The sequence below is a fragment of the Pseudochaenichthys georgianus genome, chromosome 14 (assembly GCF_902827115.2).
Source record: "Pseudochaenichthys georgianus chromosome 14, fPseGeo1.2, whole genome shotgun sequence".
Classification (NCBI taxonomy): domain Eukaryota; kingdom Metazoa; phylum Chordata; class Actinopteri; order Perciformes; family Channichthyidae; genus Pseudochaenichthys; species Pseudochaenichthys georgianus.
This window is the reverse complement of record NC_047516.1, coordinates 21,584,636-21,604,236: the sequence shown is the minus strand read 5'-3', so window position 1 is coordinate 21,604,236 and position 19,601 is coordinate 21,584,636. Positions and strand designations below refer to the sequence as shown.

The 19,601-nt window shown below is 40.9% G+C and overlaps 1 protein-coding gene and 1 long non-coding RNA gene across 2 annotated transcripts in view; both read left to right on the top strand.

The window, feature by feature from the left end:
* LOC117458122 (solute carrier family 22 member 6-like) overlaps window positions 1–19,601 on the top strand; it is a 56,797-nt gene that overhangs the window by 25,259 nt on the left and 11,937 nt on the right. The window lies entirely within an intron of this gene.
* LOC117458125 (uncharacterized) lies at window positions 17,423–18,397 on the top strand. Its single transcript, XR_004553404.2, has 3 exons — window positions 17,423–17,592; window positions 17,701–17,788; window positions 17,873–18,397. It is a non-coding gene; the product is annotated as an uncharacterized lncRNA (long non-coding RNA).

Below are 19,601 nucleotides of genomic sequence, written 5' to 3'. Positions count from 1 at the left end.
TCTGCGTCACCGACCAATTTTATATTCGTGTGACAGAAACAATTCTAAAATCAATCAATCAATCAATGTTTATTTATATAGCCCAATATCACAAATGTTACATTTGTCTCAGTGGTCTTCACAGTGTGTACAGAATATCAGTATGACAATACGACACCCTCTGTCCTTAGACCCTCACATCGTACAAGGAAAAACTTCCAAAGAAAACCCAGTTTAAAGGGAAAAATGGGAGAAACCTCAGGGAGAGCAACAGAGGAGGGATCCCTCTCCCAGGACGGACAGACGTGCAATAGATGCCGTGTGTAAATTGAAAAGATAATACATTTGCAACATAGGTAGTCCAAATGTTTGGAAATGCATGTGTGTATAATAGGAAGATGAATCCACGAGGATATCCATCCAGGACCTATGATCCAGGACCACAGCCACGACTCAAGATCCAGCACTCGCGATCCAGGACACAGGACCGCAGGATCATCCATGACTCCGGATCCCAGCGTATATAGACACCAAAAAGAAAGACATTTGGGGAAGCTGGGTTAATCGGAACATGAGTGTACACGGGTATAGACAGAGAGAAGGAAGAAGTAAGATGTCCCCCGACAAACTAAGCCTATATCAGCAAAACTAGGGGCTGAATCTAATCAGCCCTAACTATAAGCTTTATCAAAAAGGAAGGTCTTAAGCGCACTCTTAAAAAACGGATAGGGTGTCTGCCGCCCGAACACAAACTGGAAGCTGATTCCACAAATGTGGAGCTTGATAAGAAAAGGCTCTGGCTCCCATTGTACTTTTAAAGATTCTAGGAACAACCAACAACCCTGCATTCTTGGAACGCAATGCCCTAGTAGGACAGTAGGGTATAATGAGTTCTTTAAGGTAAGATGGCGCCTGCCCATTAAGGGCTTTGTAGGCGAGAAGAAGAATTTTAAATTCTATCCTGTGTTCTATAGGGAGCCAGTGTAAGGCAGCCAGAACAGGAGTAATGTGGTCCCTTTTCCTAACTCTGGTTAGTACACGAGCCGCAGCATTTTGAATCAGCTGAAGCGACTTGATTGACTTCTTAGTACTCCCTGATAATAAAGAGTTACAATAATCCAGCCTAGAAGTAACGAATGCATGGACTAGTTTCTCTGCATCGTTTTGAGGCAAGATATGCCTGATTTTTGCAATGTTACGTAGATGGAAGTAGGCGGTCCTTGAAATTGATTTTATGTGGGCGTTAAAGGATAAATCCTGATCAAATATAACACCAAGATTCCTTACAGTCTCACTGGAGGCCAAATTAATGCCATCCATAGTTAGTATGTCTTTAGATAATTTGTTTCGTAGATTCTTCGGGCCAAGTACAATAACTTCAGTTTTGGTCGTGTTTAACATCAAAAAGTTTAAGGTCATCCACGTTTATAAGTCCTTAAGGCAGTCTTGAATTTTATTTAGATGATTAATTTCATCAGGCTTGATTGATAAATATAGTTGAGTATCATCCGCATAACAATGAAAGTTTACAGAATGATTCCTTATAATATTGCCTAACGGAAGCATATATAATGTGAACAAAATAGGTCCGAGCACTGAGCCCTGTGGCACTCCATGGCCAACTTTGGTTTGCGTGGAAGATTCATCGTTAACACGTACAAACTGAGAGCGTTCAGATAGATAGGACCTAAACCAGCCTAAAGCAGTTCCCTGTATGCCAACTAAGTGCTCTAGTCTTTGCAATAGGATATCATGGTCGATAGTATCAAATGCAGCACTAAGATCGAGCAAAACAAGAATAGAGACAAGTCCCTTGTCTGAGGCTATTAGAATATCATTTGTGACTTTAACCAGAGCTGTCTCTGTGCTATGATGTGTTCTAAAGCCAGACTGAAAATCTTCAAATAAATCATTGTTTTTTAAGTAATCACACAACTGTTTTGCGACCGCTTTCTCAAGAATTTTTGAGAGGAACGGAAGATTAGAAATAGGTCTATAGTTGGCTAAAACCTCTGGATCGAGGTTGTGCTTTTTAAGAAGCGGTTTTATCACTGCTACTTTGAATGATTGCGGAACATAGCCTGATAATAAAGACATATTCATAATATTTAATAAAGAAGTGCTAATTAATGGAAAAACTTCCTTCAACAGCTTAGTTGGAATTGGGTCTAACATGCACGTTGATGGTTTAGAAGAGAGAATCATTGAATGTAATTGTTCAAGGTTAATGGCTGAAAAGCATTCTAGTTTACTATCTAGTGTAATATTAGAACTTACGATTCCGGGAGCTGTTGATAACACTATACTGGTCGAAGGCAAGAGGTCATTAATTTTGTTTCTAAGAGTAACAATTTTATCGTTAAAAAAGCACATAAAATCATTACTACTGAGTGCTAAGGGAATAGAAGGCTCAATGGAGCTGTGGCTCTCTGTCAGCCTGGCTACAGTGCTGAAAAGAAATCTTGCATTATTCTTATTCTCATCTATTAATGAAGAGTAGTAGGCTGCTCTCGCTTTACGCAGTGCTTTCTTATATTCATTGAGAGTAATATGCCAAATTAAACGAGATTCTTCAAGTTTAGTGGAACGCCATATCCTTTCAAGTTGTCTAGACTTTTGCTTTATTTTGCGGGTTTCGGCATTATGCCATGGAGCTAATCTATGTTGTTTTATTTTCTTCTTTTTCAAAGGAGCAACAGAGTCTAATTTTATTCGCAGCGCATCTATAGCACTATCAACAACATGATCAATTTGGGGTGGTGTACATTTTGTATAAGTTTCCTCCCCTACATGCAGACATGCTATCGAGTTAAGTATTGGTTGAATCTCTTCCTTAAATGTGGCTATAGCACTAACAGATAGGTTTCTGCTGCAAGAGCTTTTGACTAATGCTTTGTAGTCTAGTAACAGTACTTCAAAAGTTACTAAGAAATGGTCGGATAAAGCAGGATTATGCGGTTCGACTAATAGTTGCTCAATTTCAATACCATAAGTCAGAACAAGGTCGAGAGTGTGATTAAAATAAAAAAACTTTATTGTCCGGCCGTGGCCGAAAAATCAAGAAGCAACGTTACTACGCTATAATCGATAATCGAGCGGCGAGCTACTGAAAAGCTACCCGCGAGCTACCGGTAGCTCGCGATCGACGTGTTGGAGACCCCTGCTCTAGAATGATGAGAATGATAGGAAAGGAGGTTTCAAACTTCCTTTATAACCTCCTTTAGCTTAGGAACCACTGGACCTCCCTAACCGACAGGAGAAGCGAAAATGCTGCCCCACAATGCATCGCAGCCGCAGCATTTGCCGTCACTCAACAGTCGGCCGTTCACGGAAACAACCGATTATGACGGAGAAATTATATCATGAAAGTTACGATGCTTATTAAGCTTTTTAAAACATAGGTGGTAAGTTGCCAACGTGCTTTGTTTTGAACGTTCATCAGTATTATAATCAAAAAGAGAAATATGAACGTTAGTTTTTACTGAAATTATCAAATAAAGTCAACATTTCAGTGTTTACTGAGCTGTGTGGAGTTTGTTCAACTTTTAAAAGATGTTTGAATGGTGATATACACAGTGATAGATGTTAGGACTAACGTTTATAATAAATACATTTGTATTGATTTTAAGATCTTTAGTTCATACAATCATACGTATTGGGATCATTGGTATTAATGTGGACCGGAGGGAGAGGGTGACGAGCATAAGTTTCACTTTCCTTTTTTATTTCAATTCCAACTTTGGTCATGAAGAATATGTTTCTCTGTTGTTCACGTTCATAAAGCAAAGCAATAGCATCAGAGCACGGTGCAGAGTCTCTTGATGAGTTTACAGTAGTCCCTCGTTCTTATTAAACATCCATGTTGTAGTCCGCTGTATAGAAAACTGTGGTTTCCATAGTTTCCCCACAGCAGCAGACCGACGTCCGCTGGCGCATCATAAACACGTCGGATAGTGAAAGTGCAGTCGAATTCTCTAAAGCACTGCAGTCTCTTCTCCTAAGTCCTTTTGAATTCTCCTATCCACTATCCCTTAACCCCGTGACGTTTCACTCAGAGGTCAAGGAATAGACGATAGGGTTAGAACTTAGGAGCTGATCTTTGGACTATTCGACTGCAGCCCAGATGTATCCTTCAATTTGCGGAAAAGTAGGCTGCATTCGTGGGCCGCATTCGGAGGAGTCTCGTCTTTTTTAAAAATTGGGACAGCCTTCTTTCGGCGGAAGTGACGTGTGCGGCCTACGAATGCACTCTTCGAAGGATGCAACCCCTGAATTGAGACACAGCATGTGTATATATTGTTTCCCTATAGTGACTGTTTAATAGTTAGCAGAATGCTCTCGCTCAGGCTAACTTGGCTGGAAAGTAGCAGTAATTGGCTGATGCCGCATGCATTTATTTTTTTCCGATCGCTGAGAAAGAATATATATTTAATAAAAAGAAATACTTTAGTAGGGTGCTCTCGCCCAGACTAACTTGTCCGGCCGCTAGCACTGCTGATTGTTATCTACACTCAAGCTCAGGTAATTGTTCCATCTCCCAGTTAGCAGAGTGCTCTCACTCAAAGCTAACTTGCTACTGCGCTAGTGAAGAGAGTGACCTCGCTCCCCTCTCACTGCATACAATTGGTTCCTTACCTATTCCATCCCCCAGTTAGCAGAATGCGCTCCTGGCAAAAATAATTAGCCCTGAACCAGGAGCTGTCAGTCCTCCTTGCCAAAGGTGCAATCGAGCATGTGGACCCCATCTCACAGGCTTCTACTCTACCTACTTTCTGGTAAGGATGAAAGGCAGTGGACTTCGCCCAATCCTGGATCTGAGGAGACTCAACATTTCCTCAAGATCTTACCCTTTCACATGCTGAGCACAGCAGACGTTATTCGTACCGTTGCCAGGGGGACGGTACGTCCGTCGACTTGAAAGATGCTTACTTTCATGTGCCTATTGTGCCTCATAACAGGCAGTTTCTTCGCTTTGCCTTCAGAGGCCGTCATTTCCAGTTCAGGGTGCTCCATTTGGACACTCCCTCTCCCCACGGGTGTTCACCAGTTGTGTCGCGGCAGCCCTCTTGCCCCTGCAGTCTCAGGTCATGAAGATTCTACCATACTTAGACGACTGGTTGATTTGTGCACCATCCCGGTTGCAGTCGACCCAGGACATGGCTCTCCTTCTCTCTCACGTCGCCCGGCTAGGCCTCAGGGTGAACTTCGAGAAGAGTTGTCTGAACCAGAGTCCTGCAAGGCTCTGATTTTCAAGACCCGCTCCCGCCCTGCTCTCCGCCTCTTGGGCAAGCTGACAGCTGCCCCGCAGACACATGGGCATCCCAGAGCACATTCACCAGATACTACAGAGTGAATGTTGCCGCCCCTCACCCATTGGGTGTGGTCCTCCTGCAGAGTCCACCTAGTCCATCCCTATAGAGAGGTGAAGTCCCACTAGGTGAAAATCACTACAAGTCTGGGCATGTTGAGAGCTGTACATACGAAAAAGGGGAGTTAGTCGGTTCCGTAAGAGCCAGCATGCGGGACCGGCTTTACAAGGTTTCGGTGAGTAACACGAGTGTAATGTGTAACGTTAATGATATCACTCAGGCGACTCTGGGATTTGTAGTCTTTCTAGTTGCGTATTTTTCATAGTCTTATATTTCAACAGTTTTCCGACAAACTGTGACTTTTTTGACATGGACATTTTTTTTAAGATTGACAAACATCATATGTGTAATTCGTGGCACAATTCAAACGGGATCGAAAGATAATCTTTCTCTTCTGAAGGAGTAGGTAGCACTTTCTCCGCGCCGTTCCTATGAGCTTGCTTTAAAAGAAGGAATACTCAAAACAACCAGGACGAGGGTTAAACAAAAATCTGTTTTAATCATAAAAGGTAATAATGCAATACAATATAATACATTACCATACAAAGCCATATCATATGCGTAATGTCAGGAGTATGCCTACTCCTGGCCTTGTTCACGGGCTGCCACGACCTTCCGGTCCGGGCGACGCGAGAAGAGAGGACGAACAACAAGCTGAATAGGCTTTCATACCAACAGAAACAAGAAGGGGTGGAGTTTACTCCTCCACACACACACCCCCCCCCCCCCCCCCCCCCCCCCCACATTCCAGAGACCTCAGATGTGTCTTAAAGGATATTTAAGATAACACAAATATTTCATCTCTCATATCTCCAACTTCTGGTTACACAAAATACAAAGTAATTAAACCCACACATATACTATTCAAGATATGTAGACTTCCCTGAAACATGACATGCTAGAGATCTTAAGCAGAATATACTCTTCCCCCACCTAGCACCATGTCCTGCATACATACACCTCCCCCATAGGGCAATAAAACCCTGTTTACTCTAAACAGCCCTTTGTTTATAGCCATTTTAGTCCTCACATTTATGAAAGGATAAAACAGAGAAATCAATATAAAACACAAACACAGGTATTGTTTGAACAGTATTCACTTAACTGCTACTATTGATAATTACCAGAGAAACTCAAAGGGACCTCTTTTAACTCAAAACAGAACTCAAAATTAATTCTGCATCTTCCTTCTTCAAAAATAGCCTAAAAACACCCTTTTGATAAACAGGTACAAGTCAAGTACAAGGTACTTTTAAGAAAAAGGGAACATTGTTTCAGGAATCTATAAAAAACCTCTCTATATGGTAGAGGAAAAATGTACTTTTTGTTCCTTCAACTATTAACACACAGGAATGTATAAACCCACACATATATTAGAGATGACATGATGTAATACACCTCCTATAGATGGGTGACATTAAAATGAACATACCAAAAATATGCTGCCTCACTTCTTCGTTACAATATTTCACATCAATTTCCACACTTTCCATTGACTTCAATACATAATTTTTCCGAAATAAGGTCCCATGGGGCGGAAGTAGAAGGGCGGGACTTCGCCTTCCTATATGGTGGGTACCAGAGGTTGCGCTAGACTTTTTCGCTCGTAACATTTCCGTCAAAATCCATTATTACCCGTCGGTCGGCCTGTACACAACTCTGCTGGGAGGGGGGGTGGGGAGAGCACGCTCGTGAACTGCAGGGTTCATACGGGTGCTTGAAATCCTTGAAAATGCTTGAAATTTGACGTGGTGTTTTCAAGGTTGGGAAAGTGCTTGAATTTTGGGAATGGTGCTTGAAATTGAGATAAAGTGCTTGAAAATGTAAATGCTTTACTTTTACAATAAATTGCAGTCTGACTGAATAGTTCGCTTTTTAGATTAAAAGAAAAGAATTGCTTCGCTTCTACATAAAACGGCTCCGCTGCGGCCTTCCCGCGCTATGCGCGCGACCTGAAGTGTTTGTGTTACGTGTGACCTGGGCATTCTGTGTCACGATTCTATCACGATTCTCATGTTATGTCACGTTTGTAGTTTTGTCTGTGTTGGTGTTTTTCTTGTCTTTGGGTTTTATTCAACCTGATCTCACCAGAATGCGTGACTCCACCACGACTCCTTAACACCACAATGAGTGGTGGAGTCACGAACTTTGTTACATTTGCGTGTCGGCACCACGCAAACAACCCCAATGTAAAGTGAATGAGGCTCCTTTGTCGTGGTGCACACACGCATTTCTACAACGTGCATTGTGTGTAATGCAACTGTTAATTTTATTAAATTAGTTTGTTTTTAAGGAAGGCCAGAGCTTCAGCTGTGTCAACTAGATTGTTCCCTTTAGTTAACGTTATTTAAAAGATAATGATCATGTCTTGTATTACGAGCGTCCATTCCCATTGGATAACGGAGAATTTTACACCCGGAAGTAAGTAGCCTATTCTCCTTACTGTCGATTGATTTTACAGTGATATCTGCACTACTCATCGACTAAAAAACACCAAATTGTCCTTGTTAATTACACAACATTGATTGGTTTGAATTGTGTGCAATGCTTTTGTATTTTCCCCCTTCGATTCGGAGAAACAAATATTTTTTCGGAGTTTTTGGACGGCAGAAGACACTACACTACCCAGAATCCTCAGCTATCGTTTGGGACTACACCATGAACCCCGTGATCAGTCCTCAAGTTCTTTGATTGGTTGACCTCCAACTGCATTCCATATGAAAAAAAAAACGTTTCGTAAAAGAGAAAATCATACTTTATTCAGAAGTGCTTGCTTTACTCTTTGATAGTCATCACATGAATGCATTGTAATAAATGGTTTGGCTGCATTAAATATTACACATCTGTCTTAGTTCTTTATTTATCTACAAAGATCGGGCATCAGAATACACCGGAAACTATTCTTTTACCGTTCTGTTTTAATTTCACAATAAAGTTAGTAGTAATATTTTGTTTTGATATTATTGTTTTTTATTAACTACTAGACGACTGGGTCATGTTAAGACCATCTTTTTTGGTTGCTATGGGTTTTTTCCATCGCTTTTGTGTTACAAATATCAAAACAATAACAAAATAATATTCGTCGTAAACTAAACCGGAAACAGCAGTATATTTTATTTTGTTAACACTGTAAACTTGACAGCCTTTTAAACCCAAACCACCTACTGGTTAAAGCACGTTATTGCACGTTTAGAGTAATTGGCAATGCAGGAAGATTGTGTTGCTTTTTAATGACTGTTTAAAATGCCTTTTTCTTAATGTCTTTCATTTTTGTAACGCACTTTTGAATGTGGTTATATTTTCTGAAAACATTCAAATATTAAGAGTACATACAAAATAGTGGGAAAGTAGAAGGTCAATTATATAAATATAGAATAGAAAATATCAAGAAGATACTCAAATGATATCTAGAGTAAAAACAGTTTAGTGCCTGATAGGAGGATGTGCTAACTAATAAGGCTTTATTTAAAGAAATGTGCAGAAATACGACAGTGTAATGGTGGAAGTATACACACATTGATAGATGTCTTGTAATGCACTGTTGATGAACCTGTGACCCCAAGTTGTGTTCATTCAGTGCATAACTACACTGTTGTGTATATGAATATGTCAAAAACCTTAGAAAATCTTGAAATCTTGAAAGGGATGTGCAAAATAGCAATTATATACAGTCTTTAATGAACTATTAGAGAATACGAGTAATGAATATGCTTTAAACGGATCTGCAGATAAATATTTAGTCTTCTCAGCAACCAACTATCAAATATCTCACCTGATGGTTGGCACTTGACATCACCTTCACTGAATTTCATTCAGGGTGTAACTAAAGTCTGATTTAAGGGTTGTTTATAGTTCACTCATTAATCCCAATCTGTAAAGTAACTCAAATAAATGTAGTGGATTAAAAATACCAGGTTAACCTTAAAGAAAGCCCTCAGGATTATAAAAGACCACCATCACCCCCAGCCACAAACGGTTCTGTCTGCTGCAGTCTGGCAGGCGGTACCACAGCATTCGGACTAAAACCACCAGACACAGAGACAGCTTCATCCCACAGGCCAGAAGACTATTAAACACCTGAACTTAGAAATAACATTCATCTGGCTGCTACTTAGAAATTATTAAAATCAAGAAGCAACGTTTACTACGCTAAATCGATAATCGAGCGCGAGCTACTGAAAAGCTACCCGCGAGCTACCGGTAGCTCGCGATCGACGTGTTGGAGACCCCTGCTCTAGAATGATGAGAATGATAGGAAAGGAGGTTTCAAACTTCCTTTATAACCTCCTTTAGCTTAGGAACCACTGGACCTCCCTAACCGACAGGAGAAGCGAAAATGCTGCCCCACAATGCATCGCCGCCGCAGCATTTGCCGTCACTCAACAGTCGGCCGTTCACGGAAACAACCGATTATGACGGAGAAATTATATCATGAAAGTTACGATGCTTATTAAGCTTTTTAAAACATAGGTGGTAAGTTGCCAACGTGCTTTGTTTTGAACGTTCATCATCAGTATTATAATCAAAAAGAGAAATATGAACGTTAGTTTTTAACTGAAACATTATCAAATAAAGTCAACATTTCAGTGTTTACTGAGCTTGTGTGGAGTTTGTTCAACTTTAAAAAGATGTTTGAATGGTTGATATACACAGTGATAGAGTTTAGGCTACCGTTATATATAAATACATTTGTATTGATTGTAAAGATCATTTAGTTCATACCAATCATACGTATTGGGATCATTGGTATTCATGTGTGACCGGAGGAGAGGGTGACGAGCATAAGTTTCACTTTCCTTTTTTATATTTCAATTCCAACTTTGGTCATGAAGAATATGTTTCTCGTTGTTCACGTTCATAAAGCAAAGCAATAGCATCAGAGCACTGTGCAGAGGTCTCTTGATTAGTTTACAGTAGTCCCTCTTTCTTATTAAACATCCATGTTGTAGTCCGCTGTATATGAAAACTGTGGTTTCACTAGTTTCCCCACAGCAGCAGACCGACGTCCGCTGGCGCATCATAAACACGTCGGATAGTGAAAAGTGCAGTCGAATTCTCTAAAGCACTGCAGTCTCTTCTCCTAAGTCCTTTTGAATTCTCCTATCCACTATCCCTTAACCCCGTGACGTTTCACTCAGAGGTCAAGGACTAGACGATAGGGTTAGAACTTAGGAGCTGATCTTTTGGACTATTCGACTGCAGCCCAGGATGTATCCTTCAATTTGCGGAAAAGTAGGGCTGCATTCGTGGGCCGCATTCGGAGGAGTCTCGTCTTTTTTAAAAATTGGGACAGCCTTCTTTCGGCGGAAGGGACGTGTGCGGCCTACGAATGCACTCTTCGAAGGATGCAACCCCTGAATTGAGACACAAGCATGGTGTATATATTGTTTCCCTATAGTGACTGTTTTAATAGTTAGCAGAATGCTCTCGCTCAGGCTAACTTGGCTGGAAAGTAGCAGTAATTGGCTGATGCCGCATTGCATTTATTTTTTCCGATCGCTGAGAAAGAATATATATTTAATAAAAAAAAATACTTAGTAGGGTGCTCTCCAGCCAGACTAAAACTTGTCCGGCCGCTAGCACTGCTATTGTTATCTACACGCAAGCTCAGGTATTGTTCCATCTCCCAGTTAGCAGAGTGCCTCACTCAAAGCTACCTTGCTACTGCGCTAGTGAAGAGAGTGACCTCGCTCCCCTCTCACTGCATAACAATTGGTTCCTTACCTATTCCATCCCCCAGTTAGCAGAATGCGCTCCTGGCAAAAATAATTAGCCCTGAACCAGGAGCTGTCAGTCCTCCTTGCCAAAGTGCAATCGAGCATGTGGGACCCCATCTCACAGGCTTCTACTCTACCTACTTTCTGGTAAGGATGAAAGGCAGTGGACTTCGCCCAATCCTGGATCTGAGGAGACTCAACATTTCCTCAAGATCTTACCCTTTCACATGCTGAGCACAGCAGAACGTTATTCGTACCGTGGCCAGGGGGACGGTACGTCCGTCGACTTGAAAGATGCTTACTTTCATGTGCCTATTGTGCCTCATAACAGGCAGTTTCTTCTTCTTCTTCGCTTTGCCTCAAGAGGCCGTCATTTCCAGTTCAGGGTGCTCCATTTGGACACTCCCTCTCCCACGGGTGTTCACCAGTTGTGTCGCGGCAGCCCTCTTGCCCCTGCAGTCTCAGGTTCATGAAGATTCTACCATACTTAGACGGACTGGTTGATTTGTGCACCATCCCTGGTTGCAGTCGACCCAGGACATGGCTCTCCTTCTCCTCTCACGTCGCCCGGCTAGGCCTCAGGGTGAACTTCGAGAAGAGTTTGTCTGAACCAGAGTCCTGCAAGGCTCTGATTTTCAAGACCCGCTCCCGCCCTGCTCTCCGCCTCTTGGGCAAGCTGACAGCTGCCCCGCAGACACATGGGCATCCCAGAGCACAATTCACCAGATACTACAGAGTGAATGTTGCCCGCCCCTCACCCATTGGGTGTGGTCCTCCTGCAGAGTCCACCTAGTCCATCCCTATAGAGAGGTGAAGTCCCACTAGGTGAAAATCACTACAAGTCTGGGCATGTTGAGAGCTGTACATACGAAAAAGGGGAGTTAGTCGGTTCCGTAAGAGCCAGCATGCGGGACCGGCTTTACAAGGTTTCGGTGAGTAAACACGAGTGTAATGTGTAACGTTAATGATATCACTCAGGCGACTCTGGGATTTGTAGTCTTTCTAGTTGCGTATTTTTCATAGTCTTATATTTCAAACAGTTTTCCGACAAACTGTGACTTTTTTGACATGGACATTTTTTTTAAGATTGACAAACATCATATGTGTAATTCGTGGCACAATTCAAACGGGATCGAAAGATAATCTTTCTCTTCTGAAGGAGTAGGTAGCACTTTCTCCGCGCCGTTCCTATGAGCTTGCTTTAAAAGAAGGAATACTCAAAACAACCAGGACGAGGGTTAAACAAAAATCTGTTTTAATCATAAAAGGTAATAATGCAATACAATATAATACATTACCATACAAAGCCATATCATATGCGTAATGTCAGGAGTATGCCTACTCCTGGCCTTGTTCACGGGCTGCCACGACCTTCCGGTCCGGGCGACGCGAGAAGAGAGGACGAACAACAAGCTGAATAGGCTTTCATACCAACAGAAACAAGAAGGGGTGGAGTTTACTCTCCCACACACACACCCCCCCCCCCCCCCCCCCCCCCCCCCCCACATTCCAGAGACCTCAGATGTGTCTTAAAGGATATTTAAGATAACACAAATAGTTCATCTCTCATATCTCCAACTTCTGGTTACACATAATACAAAGTAATTAAACCCACACATATACTATTCAAGATATGTAGACTTCCCTGAAACATGACATGCTAGAGATCTAAGCAGAATATACTCTTCCCCCCACCTAGCACCATGTCCTGCATACATACACCTCCCCCATAGGGCAATAAAACCCTGTTTACTCTAAACAGCCCTTTGTTATAGCCATTTTAGTCCTCACATTTATGAAAGGATAAAACAGAGAAATCAATATAAACACAAACACAGGTATTGTTTGAACAGTATTCACTTAACTGCTACTATTGATAATTACCAGAGAAACTCAAAGGGACCTCTTTTAACTCAAAACAGAACTCAAAATTAATTCTGCATCTTCCTTCTTCAAAAATAGCCTAAAAACACCCTTTTGATAAACAGGTACAAGTCAAGTACAAGGTACTTTTAAGAAAAAGGGAACATTGTTTCAGGAATCTATAAAAAACCTCTCTATATGGTAGAGGAAAAATGTACTTTTTGTTCCTTCAACTATTAAACACACAGGAATGTATAAACCCACACATATATTAGAGATGACATGATGTAATACACCTCCTATAGATGGGTGACATTAAATGAACATACCAAAAATATGCTGCCTCACTTCTTCGTTACAATATTTCACATCAATTTCCACACTTTCCATTGACTTCAATACATAATTTTTCCGAAATAAGGTCCCATGGGGCGGAAGTAGAAGGGCGGGACTTCGCCTTCCTATATGGTGGGTACCAGAGGTTGCGCTAGACTTTTTCGCTCGTAACATTTCCGTCAAAATCCATTATTACCCGTCGGTCGGCCTGTACACAACTCTGCTGGGAGGGGGGGTGGGGAGAGCACGCTCGTGAACTGCAGGGTTCATACGGGTGCTTGAAATCCTTGAAAATGCTTGAAATTTGACGTGGTGTTTTCAAGGTTGGGAAAAGTGCTTGAATTTTGGGAATGGTGCTTGAAATTGAGATAAAGTGCTTGAAAATGTAAATGCTTTACTTTTACAATAAATTGCAGTCTGACTGAATAGTTCGCTTTTTAGATTAAAAGAAAAGAATTGCTTCGCTTCTACATAAAACGGCTCCGCTGCGGCCTTCCCGCGCTATGCGCGCGACCTGAAGTGTTTGTGTTACGTGTGACCTGGGCATTCTGTGTCACGATTCTATCACGATTCTCATGTTATGTCACGTTTGTAGTTTTGTCTGTGTTGGTGTTTTTCTTGTCTTTGGGTTTTATTCAACCTGATCTCACCAGAATGCGTGACTCCACCACGACTCCTTAACACCACAATGAGTGGTGGAGTCACGAACTTTGTTACATTTGCGTGTCGGCACCACGCAAACAACCCCAATGTAAAGTGAATGAGGCTCCTTTGTCGTGGTGCACACACGCATTTCTACAACGTGCATTGTGTGTAATGCAACTGTTAATTTTATTAAATTAGTTTGTTTTTAAGGAAGGCCAGAGCTTCAGCTGTGTCAACTAGATTGTTCCCTTTAGTTAACGTTATTTAAAAGATAATGATCATGTCTTGTATTACGAGCGTCCATTCCCATTGGATAACGGAGAATTTTACACCCGGAAGTAAGTAGCCTATTCTCCTTACTGTCGATTGATTTTACAGTGATATCTGCACTACTCATCGACTAAAAAAACACCAAATTGTCCTTGTTAATTACACAACATTGATTGGTTTGAATTGTGTGCAATGCTTTTGTATTTTCCCCCCTTCGATTCGGAGAAACAAATATTTTTTCGGAGTTTTTGGACGGCAGAAGACACTACACTACCCAGAATCCTCAGCTATCGTTTGGGACTACACCATGAACCCCGTGATCAGTCCTCAAGTTCTTTGATTGGTTGACCTCCAACTGCATTCCATATGAAAAAAAAACGTTTCGTAAAAGAGAAAATCATACTTTATTCAGAAGTGCTTGCTTTACTCTTTGATAGTCATCACATGAATGCATTGTAATAAATGGTTTGGCTGCATTAAATATTACACATCTGTCTTAGTTCTTTATTTATCTACAAAGATCGGGCATCAGAATACACCGGAAACTATTCTTTTACCGTTCTGTTTTAATTTCACAATAAAGTTAGTAGTAATATTTTGTTTTGATATTATTGTTTTTTATTAACTACTAGACGACTGGGTCATGTTAAGACCATCTTTTTTTGGTTGCTATGGGTTTTTTCCATCGCTTTTGTGTTACAAATATCAAAACAATAACAAAATAATATTCGTCGTAAACTAAACCGGAAACAGCAGTATATTTTATTTTGTTAACACTGTAAACTTGACAGCCTTTTAACCCAAACCACCTACTGGTTAAAGCACGTTATTGCACGTTTAGAGTAATTGCAATGCAGGAAGATTGTGTTGCTTTTTAATGACTGTTTAAAATGCCTTTTTCTTAATGTCTTTCATTTTTGTAACGCACTTTTGAATGTGTTATATTTTCTGAAAACATTCAAATATTAAGAGTACATACAAAATAGTGGGAAAGTAGAAGGTCAATTATATAAATATAGAATAGAAAATATCAAGAAGATACTCAAATGATATCTAGAGTAAAACAGTTTAGTGCCTGATAGGAGGATGTGCTAACTAATAAGGCTTTATTTAAAGAAATGTGCAGAATACGACAGTGTAATGGTGGAAGTATACACACATTGATAGATGTCTTGTAATGCACTGTTGATGAACCTGTGACCCAAGTTGTTCATTCATTGCATAACTACACTGTTGTGTATATGATATGTCAATAAACCTTAGAAAATCTTGAAATCTTGAAAGGGATGTGCAAAATAGCAATTATATACAGTCTTTAATGAACTATTAGAGAATAACGAGTAATGAATATGCTTTAAACGGATCTGCAGATAAATATTTAGTCTTCTCAAGCAACCAACTATCAAATATCTCACCTGATTGTTGGCACTTGACAATCACCTTCACTGAATTTCATTCAGGTGTAACTAAAGTCTGATTTAAGGGTTGTTTATATTTCACATCATTAATCCAAATCTGTAAAGTAACTCAAATAAATGTAGTGGATTAAAAATACCAGGTTAACCTTAAAGAAAGCCCTCAGGATTATAAAAGACCACCATCACCCCAGCCACAAACGGTTCTGTCTGCTGCAGTCTGGCAGGCGGTACCACAGCATTCGGACTAAAACCACCAGACACAGAGACAGCTTCATCCCACAGGCCAGAAGACTATTAAACACCTGAACTTAGAAATAACATTCATCTGGCTGCTACTTAGAAATTATTTATCTAATATATCATATTCCAATCACTTGTATATAGACTCTTATTGCACTATTTCACTATTTTTTCTGTGCATCTGTTTTATTGCGTAGCACTGTTGGAGGAGCCTGTGACCTAAGGGGGGGAGGGGGGTAGGACACGTTCGATTCCTGTTTTGAATAGTGTGCCGTAGATGGGTTTCATTCCATTTCAAAGTCCTTTTTGACGCTCTGTGTAAACGTCGCGCATCCAATCACAGAGGTTGAGGACTGATCACGGGGTTTGTCAAGCTAAGCACATGGTGTAGTCCCAAACGATAGCTGAGGATTCTGGGTAGTGTAGTGTCTTCTGCCGTCCAAAAACTCCGAAAATATATTTGTTTCTCCGAATCGAAGGGGGAAAATACAAAAGCATTGTACACAATTCAAACCAATCAATGTTGTGTAATTAACAAATTGGTGTTTTTTAGTCGATGAGTAGTGCAGATATCACTGTAAATGAATCGACAGTAAGGAGAATAGGCTACTTACTTCCGGGTGTAAAATTCTCCGTTATCCAATGGGAATGGACGCTCGTAATACAATACAGGGGACATGATCATTATCTTTTAAATGACGTTAACTGAAGGGAACAATCTAGTTGACACAGCTGAAGCTCTGGCCTTCCTTAAAAACTAACTAATTTAATAAAAATAACAGTTGCATTACACACAATGCACGTTGTAGAAATGCGTGTGTGCACCACGACAAAGGAGCCTCATTCACTTTACATTGGGGTTGTTTGCGTGGTGCCGACACGCAAATGTAACAAAGTTCGTGACTCCACCACGCATTGTGGTGTTAAGGAGTCGTGGTGGAGTCACGCATTCTGGTGAGATCAGGTTGGTTTTATTGTGTAAAGTGTTCACCCCCGTTTCCTGCCTGTCTGCTTTCTGTCTGTTTCCCCTCCATGTCATTCCACGGTCGGTGTTCCTTGTGCTGCTCGTTGGTGTTGGATATTTTGGATTCTGCCTTGTTTTGCCACAGCTTTAATTTATTTAATAAAGCTCGCTTTTCGTTATTCTGCATTTGAGTCCTACCTGCTTCACCCATTCGTAACATTCTGATGAGAGTGATAGATGACTGTGGCCCATTCCCAAACCGCCCCCTACACCCTACCCCTACACCCTACCCCTCCGTTTGCGCGTTCACGCGGAGGGTCCGCCATATTAAGGGCTGGTCCAAAGCAATCAGGGCGGAGGCGTAGTGGGTTATAAAAGCCTCCGACAGCGAGTTTGCATGGATGCAGGCTTGATAATCTCACTCCACAGGTGTGCAACCGTTTTTCGGGCATGGAGGAAACAACGTCATACAAATGTGAGTTCCATGTGGTTATTTTTTTAAAGGATAAATAATACGTTGCCTTAACTAAACATGTATTTATAAATCTACACGTGTTAATTTGCCAAGATTACATTAGATTTTAATTTTGAAGATGTACAAATCTAAATCGGAATCAAACTAACAACACATGTGTCAATTCATGTATCCATTCACTTACGAAATCGGTTTAAACTTAAGTGTGATTTGTAATTTCAGGGACTGTGGTAAAAACCAAGGCACTTATTGCTTTAAGAATGTAAAAGGATGACCTGTTCTGCAAAAAACGCAATGCTGCAAAAGAAGCATGGGAGTGAGTTATATACTCAATTCATATTTTGTGCAATGAAAGTAATGAATGTGCACTGTGGGTCATTGCCTTAACACCAATATATATTGTTTAAATATTCTATGATAACAGGTCAATCATTAAGGAACTGGACCTTGGGCAACATGTGTCTCACAAACAGGCCTCCAAGAAATGAGAGAACCTAAAAAAGAAATACAAGGTAAATGGTGTATTGTTATTGTAAAACATGTTTGTTTTTGAAAAAGCTGAACAAATATTTCTAACATGCATTTGTTTGCAATAGGAACTTAAAAGGCCAAGGACTGGAACAGGGACTGATCAGGGGGAAGAAACCCCTGCAACATGGCCCTTCTTCATGGCCATGGATGAGGCCATAGGTGCAAGGCCTTCAATTAGTCCTTCTGTCCTTGTTGCCTCAGCCTTGGCAAACCCCACAATCCTCTTTGATCCGGAGGCTGCTTCCTGCTCCTCTTCCTTCCCCCCCCAAATGTGGCTGATGATCCAGACCCCTCACCACCCTCATCACTGTCTGAGGCTGGAACCACCCAGCAGCCCCCCCCAAAAAAAAGAAAAGGTGCTATGGGAGTGCTGGAGTGCCTAGAACGCGAGGCAGAAAAAGAGGACGAACGCCACAGAGAAATAATGCAGCACTCAGATACATTTCTAACCCTGTTCGAAAAAATGGTCGACAAAATGTGATTTATTTCTCCCCCCCCACCATTGGCCATTTCTATGTTGATTATTGATGTTACTTTAAAGACTTGTTTTTGTTCGCTTGTATTATTTATTTGGAAGACAATAAACCTAATTTAACGTACTGTCCTTCATGTCTTCAATATTGTATGGGATATAGTAAATACAGGTAGACGGGTGATGAAGGTGACATTGCGTTTGCTTGATTGTTAGATGGCTACATTGTTCTGTGTGGGTTTCATAATGTAGAAGGAAAAGTTGTGCACAAAGTAATGGTGTGCACGGAACTAAAGTGTTTTTTCCAAAGTCTGAAGATTAACCCTGAATATCAGCATCTTAAATCAAGATATGTGTGTGCGCTTCATAGGTATAAGGCATTAAAATATACATGCCATTTACGGTCTTAATTGCTCATGTCAAACCATTTGCAGAGTTTCACTCAAAAAACAAAAGTGATTGTATTAGAAGACCTGTGTTCATTTTCTGAACCTTTGCTCTGTGCTCGTGATTGAATGATCCAAGAGGTAAGGACATTTGTCTCCAATTTGGGATTATGCAGAAAGACAATTCAGGAAAACCAAGTTTGAAATCAACGGTGCACAGGTTTATTTTATTTCACCTCTTTTCTCTAAAGTGAGAAGTGGAGCTCACTAAAACAAACAAAATTAAATCAGGTATGTGTGCACATCATTTCAAAAACACAAGTTAACACTCTCGACCTTGTTCTGACTTATGGTATTGAAATTGAGCAACTATTAGTCGAACCGCATAATCCTGCTTTATCCGACCATTTCTAACCACAAACGGTTCTGTCTGCTGCAGTCTGGCAGGCGGTACCACAGCATTCGGACTAAAACCACCAGACACAGAGACAGCTTCATCCCACAGGCCAGAAGACTATTAAACACCTGAACTTAGAAATAACATTCATCTGGCTGCTACTTAGAAATTATTTATCTAATATATCATATTCCAATCACTTGTATATAGACTCTTATTGCACTATTTCACTATTTTTTCTGTGCATCTGTTTTATTGCGTAGCACTGTTGGAGGAGCCTGTGACCTAAGGGGGGGAGGGGGGTAGGACACGTTCGATTCCTGTTTTGAATAGTGTGCCGTAGATGGGTTTCATTCCATTTCAAAGTCCTTTTTGACGCTCTGTGTAAACGTCGCGCATCCAATCACAGAGGTTGAGGACTGATCACGGGGTTTGTCAAGCTAAGCACATGGTGTAGTCCCAAACGATAGCTGAGGATTCTGGGTAGTGTAGTGTCTTCTGCCGTCCAAAAACTCCGAAAATATATTTGTTTCTCCGAA